This window comes from Mangifera indica, chromosome 1 (assembly GCF_011075055.1).
Source record: "Mangifera indica cultivar Alphonso chromosome 1, CATAS_Mindica_2.1, whole genome shotgun sequence".
NCBI lineage: Eukaryota > Viridiplantae > Streptophyta > Magnoliopsida > Sapindales > Anacardiaceae > Mangifera > Mangifera indica.
This window is the reverse complement of record NC_058137.1, coordinates 15,707,418-15,719,148: the sequence shown is the minus strand read 5'-3', so window position 1 is coordinate 15,719,148 and position 11,731 is coordinate 15,707,418. Positions and strand designations below refer to the sequence as shown.

The window sequence follows — 11,731 nt, the reverse complement described above, 5'->3', positions numbered from 1 at the left end:
TGTATGCTGGGTCTAACCATTTCTACGTCTATGAGAAAATATTAATCAGTTTAGGTAAAAATTGAACCAAGATACTATTCCTATAAATTATTCCAAATTTCACATCCTAACTAATGTATCATTATGTATGGCATTACAGATAATACATTTACCATCATTCGAAATATAAAATTTTGGGTTGGGGATATTATTCTAGATTGAATCATTGCCAAAAAAGCGAAATGAAAAATACATCAAATACCATTTAATGACCCAAATCAAAACTTCAACCGTCCATCATTCAACTACAAAAACAAGATTCCAATGAGGCCAAAACTTTACAGATTTATTAAGGCCAAACGACTATTTCCCACCCAAGGTATGTTGTAATGACAAGTTTCCATCTTTTAACTATGAAAACACCAAACATTCACCCATAACTAGTTAAATTTAATAAAACTCTAACGGTGGTAAGAGTAAAATCGTTATTTTCTCTATAATATTAAAAATAAACTAAAATAAAATCTACTTTTGCCCTCCTAAACTTTAAAAACTAAAATTTTTCTCCAGCCTAAATTTTAAAAAATTACAGTTTCACCCTAAGGGTTCATTTTGAAATCTCTAACGACATCTCCGGCTCCATTGCCGACGGCTTCTCCCTCTTGAAGCATCATCTCCTTCCGATGATCTCTTTTCTCCCATTTGAACGTCGATCGAACGTCGAAGAAGCCGTGGAAGACGAAGATCTTCGTCTTCCCAATCATCGTCATCTAGGAAGACGATCGTCTTTCCAGACGAAGACGAGATGACTCATCATCGTCTGGGAAGATGATTTCTCTTCCCAGACGACGTATCTCTACACCGAATGGGTTGGAATGGAGTTGAAAGAGGTCGTCGGTGGAAAAGAAACCGTCGAAAGGGAAAAACGGTCGGCAATGGCGTCAGAGAAAGTGAAAGGGTTTAGAAATAAACCCTAGAGAGGGAAATGCAATCTTTTCAAACTTAGCTTAAAGAAAAAATGTTAGTTTTTAAACTTTTAGAGGGAAAAATGAGATTAAATTTACCACCATTAGGATTTTATTAAATTTAACCGGCCATTGGTAGGTATTTAGTGTTTCCATAGTTAAAAGATGAAAACTTGTCATTACAGCATTCCTTGGGTGGGAAATAGTCGTTTGGCCATTTATTAATTGAACAACATAGCACTAAGTATAGAATTACAATTTCTTTTTCTTGTCCACCGATTGGGGTTGGCATTGCGCTACTTGAGCCTATACTATTAGCCAAATCCAATATTTGCGTTGCAGTATATTTCAGATATCCGTGGTTATGCATGTATAAAGTAATGCTAATGGAAGGCATAAAATTAACACTACGATAATCTTAGTGAGTGGGAAAGAAAATTTGTAAGATATAATTCACCGAAACAAAGGTAAAATGCCCCATTGATAGAGGAACCCCTCTCCAGTGTCGACTTCTAGGACCAACAGAACAAGCACTGCCAGCATAGCAGCTCTTCCATTCCAAGTCTCAGCACTTCTGGTCCAACCCCATTTCCAGACTATCACAGGTGGAGGAAGTTCGCTACGTATGGAATCATATGTAGCCAACAACTCTTCTACACCGCCCAGTGGAACTAAAGACTGCAGAAAACAAAGTTACGATATGAAAGGCAGCATCATTTATATGACTGTTCTATGATAGTTATTCATCCAGTTACCATAAGAAATTGAGAAATGCTACAGAAGATATGTTATATCCTCCCAAGTTCTGGTTGTCATGTTACTTTAGAAACTTATCTACTAAAAATTCTACAGTGTCATTACGTCAACATGCATAGATAATCTAGGAACCAGGACCAAACTTAACTTTCCTTGAAACTATCTATGTATCATTTTTTTATTTCTTGATTTGTCACAAGTTCAGAAAACCAGAATTTGTCATTTTAAGTCCACTTAATAAACCAACCAGGTAAAATGCACAATAAATTACATAAAAGTGCAAAAATACAACATTAATTTCAACTTTGTTGCATTTCGGTAATGCTAATTCACTACTACCCAAAAAATAAGACACTGCATAAAATCCACCTATGAGAGCATGCCATGCTCCCTAAGATTTACCCCTATACTTTTGTGTCACCACCACAGTAGACTGAGCATAGGCAGAGAAAGGTATTAAAATTAGATCTTGTACTAGATGTATATTAATAACTACGTTTTTATTTACTTTTAGAGGGGTCACCCAATTCAGGAAACATATGTAGGATCCATTAGGCCTCTGCAGCAGCCCAGAACTTTTAGTTATCATGAAAATTTAGCAGAAAACCAGTAAGGAGTACCTGTCGAGCCTCAAGATTTGAGACAGCCATAGTCCCAACAAAAGGAAGACTCTCAATCACAGCATCTGCCAAGTCTGAAATGAAGGTAGGTCCACATCCTAATGCTGGGACACGTCCCCAATTTTCTATACCTGACTCTAGAGCCACTCTTTGTACTCAACGCCAATTTCTTCTAAAGTTTCAATATGTTCACTGACAAAACTGTGAATCAAACAAACACTGAAAAGATCAAAGTTTCCATTTCAAAAACCAAAAATTTAACCATAATTTAAGGGTAAGAAACTATAAGTTTATCCACATGCAGCAGATGTACAGCTAGACCATTAGAAAATATTACAGTTACGATAGTCGTGGTAATATTACCTAATGGGGACAGCCAAAAGATTTTTCACTCCCTTTTTTCCTAACTCAATGATTGTTTCATCAGTATAGGGTCTCAACCATTCCACAGGCCCTACTCTACTCTGTAAAAACAAATTGTTAACTATCAACAGAGCACCATGATAATAAATGAAACATAAACAACACATGACATGGAAAAGAATTGATGCAGTCGGTTAAAATTAAAAGTGTATCTAAGAACTAGAAATTACCAGATATGCAAGTGTGTATGGATTGATTATCTTTCTCTTTTCTAACTCTTCCATTATTAAATCCACACATTCCTCCATCTCAGCCTTGTAAGGATCACCTGCCTCTTCCACATATGCAAGTGGGACACCATGTGCACAAAAAGAAAATCACAACCTATAAACATTCTCAATAAGTATGCTGACAAAAATAAATGTACATTCTACAAATAAAATTAAGCATTATTCAAAAACTTTGAATTAAGATGTATAAAAAAGGAGATGCTTCTAAAGCAGCAAAGGAGTTGACAAGCACAAAGTTTGATACAAGTGAAACATATTATTTCATTTATGGCCAATGACTTTCTGACTTAATGCCATCCCAGGGGACTCCTCAATTAACCCCTGTGAGAGATCAAGAGTTCAAGCAAACATTTACAGCACCATAGTAGAGAGGTGGACAAGGAGTAACGTATGATATTCACTGTCTTCTATATTTTAGATCAGCAAGAAAAAGATATGGGAGTTTTAGACAAAGTAAAGAAAGAAAGAAAGTATTGAATAAACAATATCTGTAATACACTATCAAAACAGATATCTAGGACATTCAAAGGCAAATGACCTGTCACAAACATATATAACAATATGTAAGGCTCCCAACAGTTCCACACCTCAACTTAGAGCTGTAATAAACATCTGCTATTGAAGCAGCCAACAACTTAAGTTCAGATGATTTGAAGGGTTTCAGCTCACTGAAGAGTGCTTCAACTTAACAATGAGCAACAAAAAAAAGACTTAATATAACTGGATTTTGATAAATTCTACAATTCCAAACAATAGACACAGTTAAAAAACACGTGCTGAAGCACACATAATAAGTAACATCAAATGGTACACACATGGTATGCATAAACAATGACAAAAGAACATAATGACAAGGACTCCAGAGTTTAGTTCAGCTTCATAAATTCAAATCTGTTCTATCAAATGCTGAGTAAAGATGATCATATACAGCGCTTGATAAAATAAATTATTCATATAGTGACAGAATTTTCAAAAAATTTCCCGAAACTCACTATATTTGAGTACAGGCATTGTAATAGAACTTAGTAAATCTTAGCCCAAAAAAAATAGAACTCAGTAAATCTTCAAAAAATTCCCAAAACTCATTATATATGTGAAATAAGATGTAATACAACTTAGTATGGCAAAGTCAATTCAGTGAAAGGATGAGCATGATCGTCAACTAGGATTTAAAAAGCTCCATAGAGTTTAGCTAGCAGTCAGCTTCAGTTTTAATCCTGAATCAACTATATGTAAATGGCCCAAAATACGGTTTCCAAAAATTTGTTTGTTTTTTTTCTTTTGAATCCATGTTTCTCAGTTTACCAACTCCAAACGGTTGCTTCTCGAAACTATCCAAATCAGGTCAATAGAAAACATGGCTTTTAAGTCCTGGTCCTATCATTTACATGCCTATCATACAAGCTCAACTGCTGCCTTTCAAAACACTTCTGATACTTGAAATCTGAAGGTTAAGCAATGATAACTTATATAAATATTGTGCTAAAGTTTAATCATTTTACATGCCTATCATACAAGCTCAACTGCTGCCTTTCAAAACACCTCTGCTACTTGAAATCTGAAGGTTAAGCAATGATAACTTATATAAATATTGTGCTAAAGTTTAATCATATCAAGGCTTGAAAATTGAAAATGATAATATCCCATTAACTTTTTATACATATCAACATCATGCCAGTCTCTATTTTTCATCTTCCGCTTGAAGCAAAAGTATGCCTAAATACTCAATGGAAACTTTAACCCAACACATTTGTTGACATAATCACACACAAACCATACCTCTCTGTCCTCAGGATCCTTCTACAGAATATAATACATAAATAAGAGAAATTTGAACAGTACAAAGAGAATTAAATGTGTCCAAGCTATAACCCAACCTGTCCAACCAGTCAGTTTTCCAGCCAATCTTTAGCACTTTACAACTTTAATTCCAAGAGTACCAATGTTAGAGTCCATGTCAATGTTTCCCATAAAATGAAGAAAAATAGTGAAGGACAAAGCTTCAAGGCACAAGTAGCAAATTAATGGAGACGACAGGTGTCATGCCAACAACAAAACAGGAAAAAACACACAACAAACTAGAGATATGTAAAAAGAAAAAAAGAAGGCTGGACCACAAAGAAATTCATGGGCAGACGTGGCAAACTGGGATTGGAATAACAATATGCAGTGGGGAGCTTGATAAGGCAGGGAAATGAGGCTAAGAAACAATAGATAGAAAATTAGAGACTTGATAAGGAAGAGGAGAAAACCAACCTCTCGAAAGTTGGAAGGAAGTTCTTTGAGGTGTTTTTCTGAGTTGATATATTTTTCTGCTGGTTTTTCTCTTTTAGCTACTTAAGTCATCAAATGCAAAACTGTGTAAAACACTCTTTTTATTGAATTCTTGAACACCAATCAATACAACTATCTCTTGTTTACAATTGTTCGTGTTGATTTACAAATATTATTCACTATAAAATATCCATTTCATTCCCATACAAATTACATTCTCCAGCAAATATCCATTGTACTCCAATTTTTGGCAGTGGTGAAGAGCAATGCCTAGGCAAATCTTTAGGTTTCTATCAATATGGTATCAAAGCACCGATTCTAAAGATGGAGAGATTCGACCTAACCACAAATGATGAGGGATGACTGAGGGTCGTCTGACTACTAACACAGTAGGAAATCAAAAAACTGTGGGAGAAAAAAGTTTGTGTCAGCTATGAAGGCAAAGAGGATTTGAATCATGATTGTAAACGCAGGTCATGGGTTGTCCGTGTGGTGGAGGAAGATTTATACGAATAAGGTATCTTGATCGAGTTTGCTGGAGAAACTAAAAGAAAGGAAGTAGAACTAGTGGAGGTGGAAGACTTCGACAACAAGAAGAGAGAATCGGTTATGAATGGTGTGCAAACGTACAAATCCGGTGAAATGTTGATGGAAACCAGCGAAATATGGAAGGAAGTTGAGACTGTGCACGAAAGGTTGAGGGAGAATAGAAAAGAAGATGGTTGCTTGTAAAAAAGGAAGAAGTTGATGATTATAACCCTACCCGCCCCGACAACCCATTTATCCAACCTAAACCCAATTTCTTCAACCCAAACTCATTATAATTAAAACTAAATTCATTACAACCTATTTCTCAAACACCCAATCCAACCCAAAGTCAACCAAACTCATACACTACTTTTTCCAACCCAGAAACCTTAACACCAAAGAGCCTAAACTTTAACACTCCATCAATCACATATAATAATAATCCAAGCTGTGACTCAAAACCTAATTGGTTCACATCAAACCCCAATACCACTTATACCCCAGCCCAAGCCCCAACCTATTTTACCCACACTAGCCCACACAAGTTACTAAGCATAAGGTCATCAACAAAGATAGCCGAAACCTACTTGACCCAACCAATAACAACCCATCCCTATCCACATTCAGCTAGACTCAACTCATTTAGTTTTAATTACTTTGACCTAAAAATCTCTAACCGAGCCTACCATCCAATCAATCCAAACCCACATCACCCCAACCAAAAATTTTTATAAGCCCACCCAAAACCCAAACAGCCCAATTCTAGCCTATCCAAAGCCAACTCACATAAAACTCTCTGATAGGTACCCAAAGATAAAAAAGCCTTGAATCTACTGTGCACTCTACTTATACAGAAAATCACTCTTCCCCTGTTGCTAGAGACTTCGTTGTAGGAGGACTGACTCAGGAATGAAATGTGTTTTTGCTGGAGAGGTGTTCAACAGAATGCAAATTTGTATTTAACAATGACAATGTAACCGTGAATTTTACTTGTACTAAAGGAAGCTTTACACTATTAATAAAGAGCTTTTTACACCAGATTTCAGCCTCTTAACATGGATAACACATAGACTTGGAAATGGAAATACTAAATACAAATCACAAACCCAAAATGACATAAACAAACTTCAAAACATAAAAACTCAACCCAAAAAAACAATAACACACTCTTCCAGCTTTCGAGAGGCTAGAAACTCTCCCTTCACTCCTTTTTCTCAAATTTCTTCCCTTCCTTCCTCTTGATTCATTTCCAGCTTTTATTTTCTCTTCATAACCATCTTGTATGCTCTGCTCTTGCCACGTTACAGTCCTCTATCTTTGTGGTTCAACCTTAATTTTTGTATGAATGACATTTGTCATGTCTTGTGCTTGTGCCTTTGTTGTCACTTTCTTTCTTTTAACGGGTATACACATAGGTACTAACATTCCCCCACCCATTGAAAGCCACTTTGTCCTCAAGGTGGAGATGAGAAAATTACAGATTAATCGAACCAAAACCCCATAACATTTCTCCATGCTATGAATAACAAATTTACAGAAGAAAGAGAAAAAGAAACAAAAACCAAAAACAGAAAAAGGGGAAGAAAAGAAAGCGGCAAAGCATGAAAGGAAAAAAAATTTACAGAAAAAAGAGAGAGAGAGAAAAAGGTTAAAAAATGACAAGTTGAGGGCAGAACTTTTCAGAAGGGCTATTGGTTTGTTGGGAAGAGAAAAAAGAGATGTTAAAAAGTTGGTTTGTTGAGGAGAAAAAAAAAGTTATAAGAATGGTTTGCAGAAAAAGGAAAAAAGAAGTTAAAAAAAATAATGGGGACAGTTGTCTTTAAAAATGAAAAAAAAAAGGATGGTATGTAACGAAATTCAAGGAATGGGATGAGAAAAAAAAACATATATATATATATATATCCACCTTGAGGATAAGGTGGTTTTGAAGGAGAGAAAAATGTTAGCATTAGGACACTTGTCCTCAATCCAATGGTAATTTTCATTATAAATAAGGTCTTTAGGTTTAAAAAGAGAGAGGAAAAAAATATATTAGGGTTTTGTAATTTGGGCAGCCAAGGTTGGTTGATTCAAGGAGGTTTCCAACACCTCGAACGGTCAGAAAATAGGAAGTTTCGGACTCCTCAAACTTTCCAAAATAGGAGGTCTCAAACTCCTCGAATTATTTGATTTATCCTTATAACCTTTTGATTAATGAAATAGTTTTATTTTATTGTGTATTTTGTATTTTTATCTTCTGTTTTTAATGAATAAGAGTTGGGTTTCTATCAAAATCAAAATTATAGTAAAAAGTTAAATAACCCAGACGTTGCACTTAGATGGAATTGGAAATGCTTCACCTTCGGAAACAAAGCTTCTCTATTTACAATGCTTAGCAAAAAAATGGATAAATCTTCTTCATTAATCTCCCTTGTTTAAATTGATAACCTCTCCCCTTATTCAAGCCTTTCTTCTAATCTAATGATAACCTCTCCCCTTATTCCAGTCTATCTTCTAATCTAATTAGGTGAATAAATCCCTTAGTTACCTTTATTCACTACTTGCTTCCTACTTTAGATATTCTAATCTAATTAAGTAAATCCTGCAAAATCTTTTAGTTACCCTTATTCACTACTTGTTTCCTACTTTAGATACTCTAATCCAATTAAGTAAATCCCGCTAAATCTTTTAGTTACCCATACTCACTACTTGCTTCCTAACTTAGATATTCAAGCCTAAATAGGTAAATCTTGCTTATTAACCATGACTGGGGATCTAACAATCATCACATATATTCACTTGAGATCCCAAAGTGAAGTGTCGTAGAAATCAAAAGTTGAAAAAATTCATTCAAAATTTCATAAAGATGACAAGATACCTGTTCAATAGCTTCTACTATAAATGGACGCCAATATCGCATACCAACATACACCTTTGCTGGCACACTTTTCTCCCAAAAGGACTTTCTCAACTCTTCAGCCTGAACAAATAAAAGTATAACCAATGAAAAGACAAGGACAAGAGCGAAAGACATGCAATTAAGAAGCATTCTCATAGATAATCTTTGCATGGTGTATTTGTGCGATTCTAACAATGAAAAATTTCCCAATTAACAATCAATAGCATTGTGGCTTGACTAAATGCTTCACCAATATTTTTGAACCATCTCAACTGTTATCAGTTTCTTAAATGCTTTTCCTCTGCTCATTCATATGATAACATCTGAAATTTTTTGCCTAATTACAAGATAATCCATTTTTAGATACTTACAATTCCTCAAGAAATCACAACTCATTAAACTTTTTAACCAATATATTCTGAGTTTTTCAGGCACAACTATTGCGGAATATGGATTAAAAACAAAACAAAAATACCAAAAATTATCACAACAAATATATATACTTCTATAAACCCTGCTCTTCCACTCATTTAATTGAAACATGAGAACATTTTTCCTAATTACAGGATGATACAAAGTACATAATACATATAACATGAACCAAAAGCAAAAGTATTGAAACAGTAACCTACACTTTTAATATTTTGATATTTAGCAGTCCGATGAACTAAAACCACTAGGTTCTCTGATCCATAGTCATGTGTAAAAATCAAAACTGATCAAGGTCTATAAATCAAATAATAAAACATTCAAGTTACAAAGAAATACAACTCATTTAAAAAAAATAAAAAAAAACCCTGCCTGTGCATCAGTTATTTGCCTCAATGGAGAGCCACCACCGATTGAGGCATATCCTTCTCTGCTCTTTGGTGCCCTGACAATAGATATGAATTGTGCCAATGGCTTTTGAAGAAAATGAAACAGCCTTGGCAGTCGACTGATATCCTGTTCCAATGATACAAGTACAATGACTACAATAATGTAACCACGATATTGATGAAAGTGAAGCTTCATAAAAAAATCATCTTAAGCTAAACAGGAAAATTAAACATGCTTGGCACACCCACATGCCAGCTGATATACACATAAACAATAGTAAAATGTTTTTGTGACCAAAATCAGTTGAATTCTATATTATCACCTTTTAGTTTGGAGCATGCATCAGTGGGGAAGCTGTAATCAGTTTGTTGCTTGCTTCATTGAATTAAAGTTATATTGACTCCATTTAGTGAGCTAATTACTTAAAATATGGAGGTAATAATGATATACAATATGTCAATATCATGATTTTGAGTTGTTTTAGTTTCCAAAATCCAAGGTCTAAGATACTAATTCAACATATTAGGAAAAAAAAAAATCTATAACCAATTCAACAGATATAAACTACCCTTGTAAGCTGCATCAAAACCAAGAAATACCTATATGTATACCTTGTACTTAGAAAGCTGGTATCAATGAAAATTGCCAAGCAACTTCTGATTAGAAACAAAATAATTTACCGATATTATGCTGAAGCAGCACATTTATTTTTGGCAAATACAAAGAATATCATGCTGCACCATTCTGAATAATAAAAAATTGTTCCAAATAAATATATGCCACACTCGTAACTAATAAATCTAAATAAAAAAATAATAATAAACTAAATGACTAATCAACTTTTGAAAAAAAGATAATCTCAACTTTACCGGATCAGCGAAAAGGTTAAACAGAAAAGGCTGGACGTCTTCTAGGGTTTCGGTGCCTCCGAGGTTGAGCAACAAAACGCCGATTTTGTCATCATTAAGACGACGAGGCGCGGGTGCAGCAGAAAGATCCTGAGGTTTGGAAGCAACCAAGGCTTCTACTCCCAAAGAAGAACAGAAACATTTACTGAGTGGCGGTTTAGAAAGTAAAGGCTGTGTCTTAAACCACCCATAAGAATATTTAGAATATACATTATTAGTTGCTGTTGTTGAGAAACTAGAACTAAGATAAACCCTTTGGAAGCTACACGTCACCCGTGGCAAAGCCCTACCAATGAAACAAATTCATTCTAAACTAATTTAAAAAAAAAAAAAGGGAGAAAAACACACCTGGAGTTGGGCGAAAGGGAACTAAAGCAAGGAGGGGGAAATGTGGAGGAAGTCGAACAAGAAGAAGATGGAGATGGATTGGGCATGTTCAGTATCGCCATCGGAGTGAATTGAGATAAAAGATGAAACGGAAATGAAGAAAATCGAATGAAATTGAAGGGAATTAAGAGGGAAAGGAGAGAAAATTACCTGAGAAAACAGGAGAGAGAATTTTGTGATAGTTTCAGTTCTGTTTCCGTTGATTTGTGAAATGGAAGGAGGCGGAGGCAGTGCGAGCCTGCACGTGTCAGAGAGTGACACGTGGGAAATAAATCGAGCTCACATGCCTTACCAAATATAAATCTTAATATTAGCATTAATATCAGTGATTAAAATTATTGAAATAATTTATTAAAATCATGCATATACAAAATTAATCAAATCCGAATATAGCCCAAAGTTAAATTTAAATATTAAAATATTATCATCTTTTTAATATAAATTTTAATATTTTTAAGAAATTTTATAATTAAATCCTTAAAAATTTAAAAACTCTTATTGTCGTATCTTTATTCAAATTTCAACACCGTTATTTACAAATCAATGAATAAATATCATTACATTCATATGTTTATATGTAAATTAATTAAAATTTTAATTTATTTGATTATTATAAATTGTTTTTTGGTATATTAAATTTACTTGATAAGTTTGAAATATATTTTAAAATTAAGAAGAATAAAAATAGTTAAAATGATAATTTTTTTTCTTTAGAAAAACATTTAATTGAAATTTTGCAAATGTGGGATTTATTAATATTTTTTATATATATATAGGGTTAATTGATATTTTTCATATTTAAAGATTTCTATCCAATTTGTAATTAGATTCTCATGTTTGAACAAAATGAAAAACATACCTCTTATATCAACAATCTATTGTATTGCTACATAATTTTACCTTTCGGACTTAAAAATGTTAGTCATGTATCAACACTTAGTCAACATTATGTTTGATTTGTAAA

At 34.0% G+C, this 11,731-nt stretch overlaps 1 pseudogene; it reads right to left on the bottom strand.

The window, feature by feature from the left end:
• Nucleotides 1–1,290: 1,290 nt before the first annotated feature.
• Nucleotides 1,291–11,021, bottom strand: LOC123218599 (annotated as a pseudogene).
• Nucleotides 11,022–11,731: the final 710 nt, after the last annotated feature.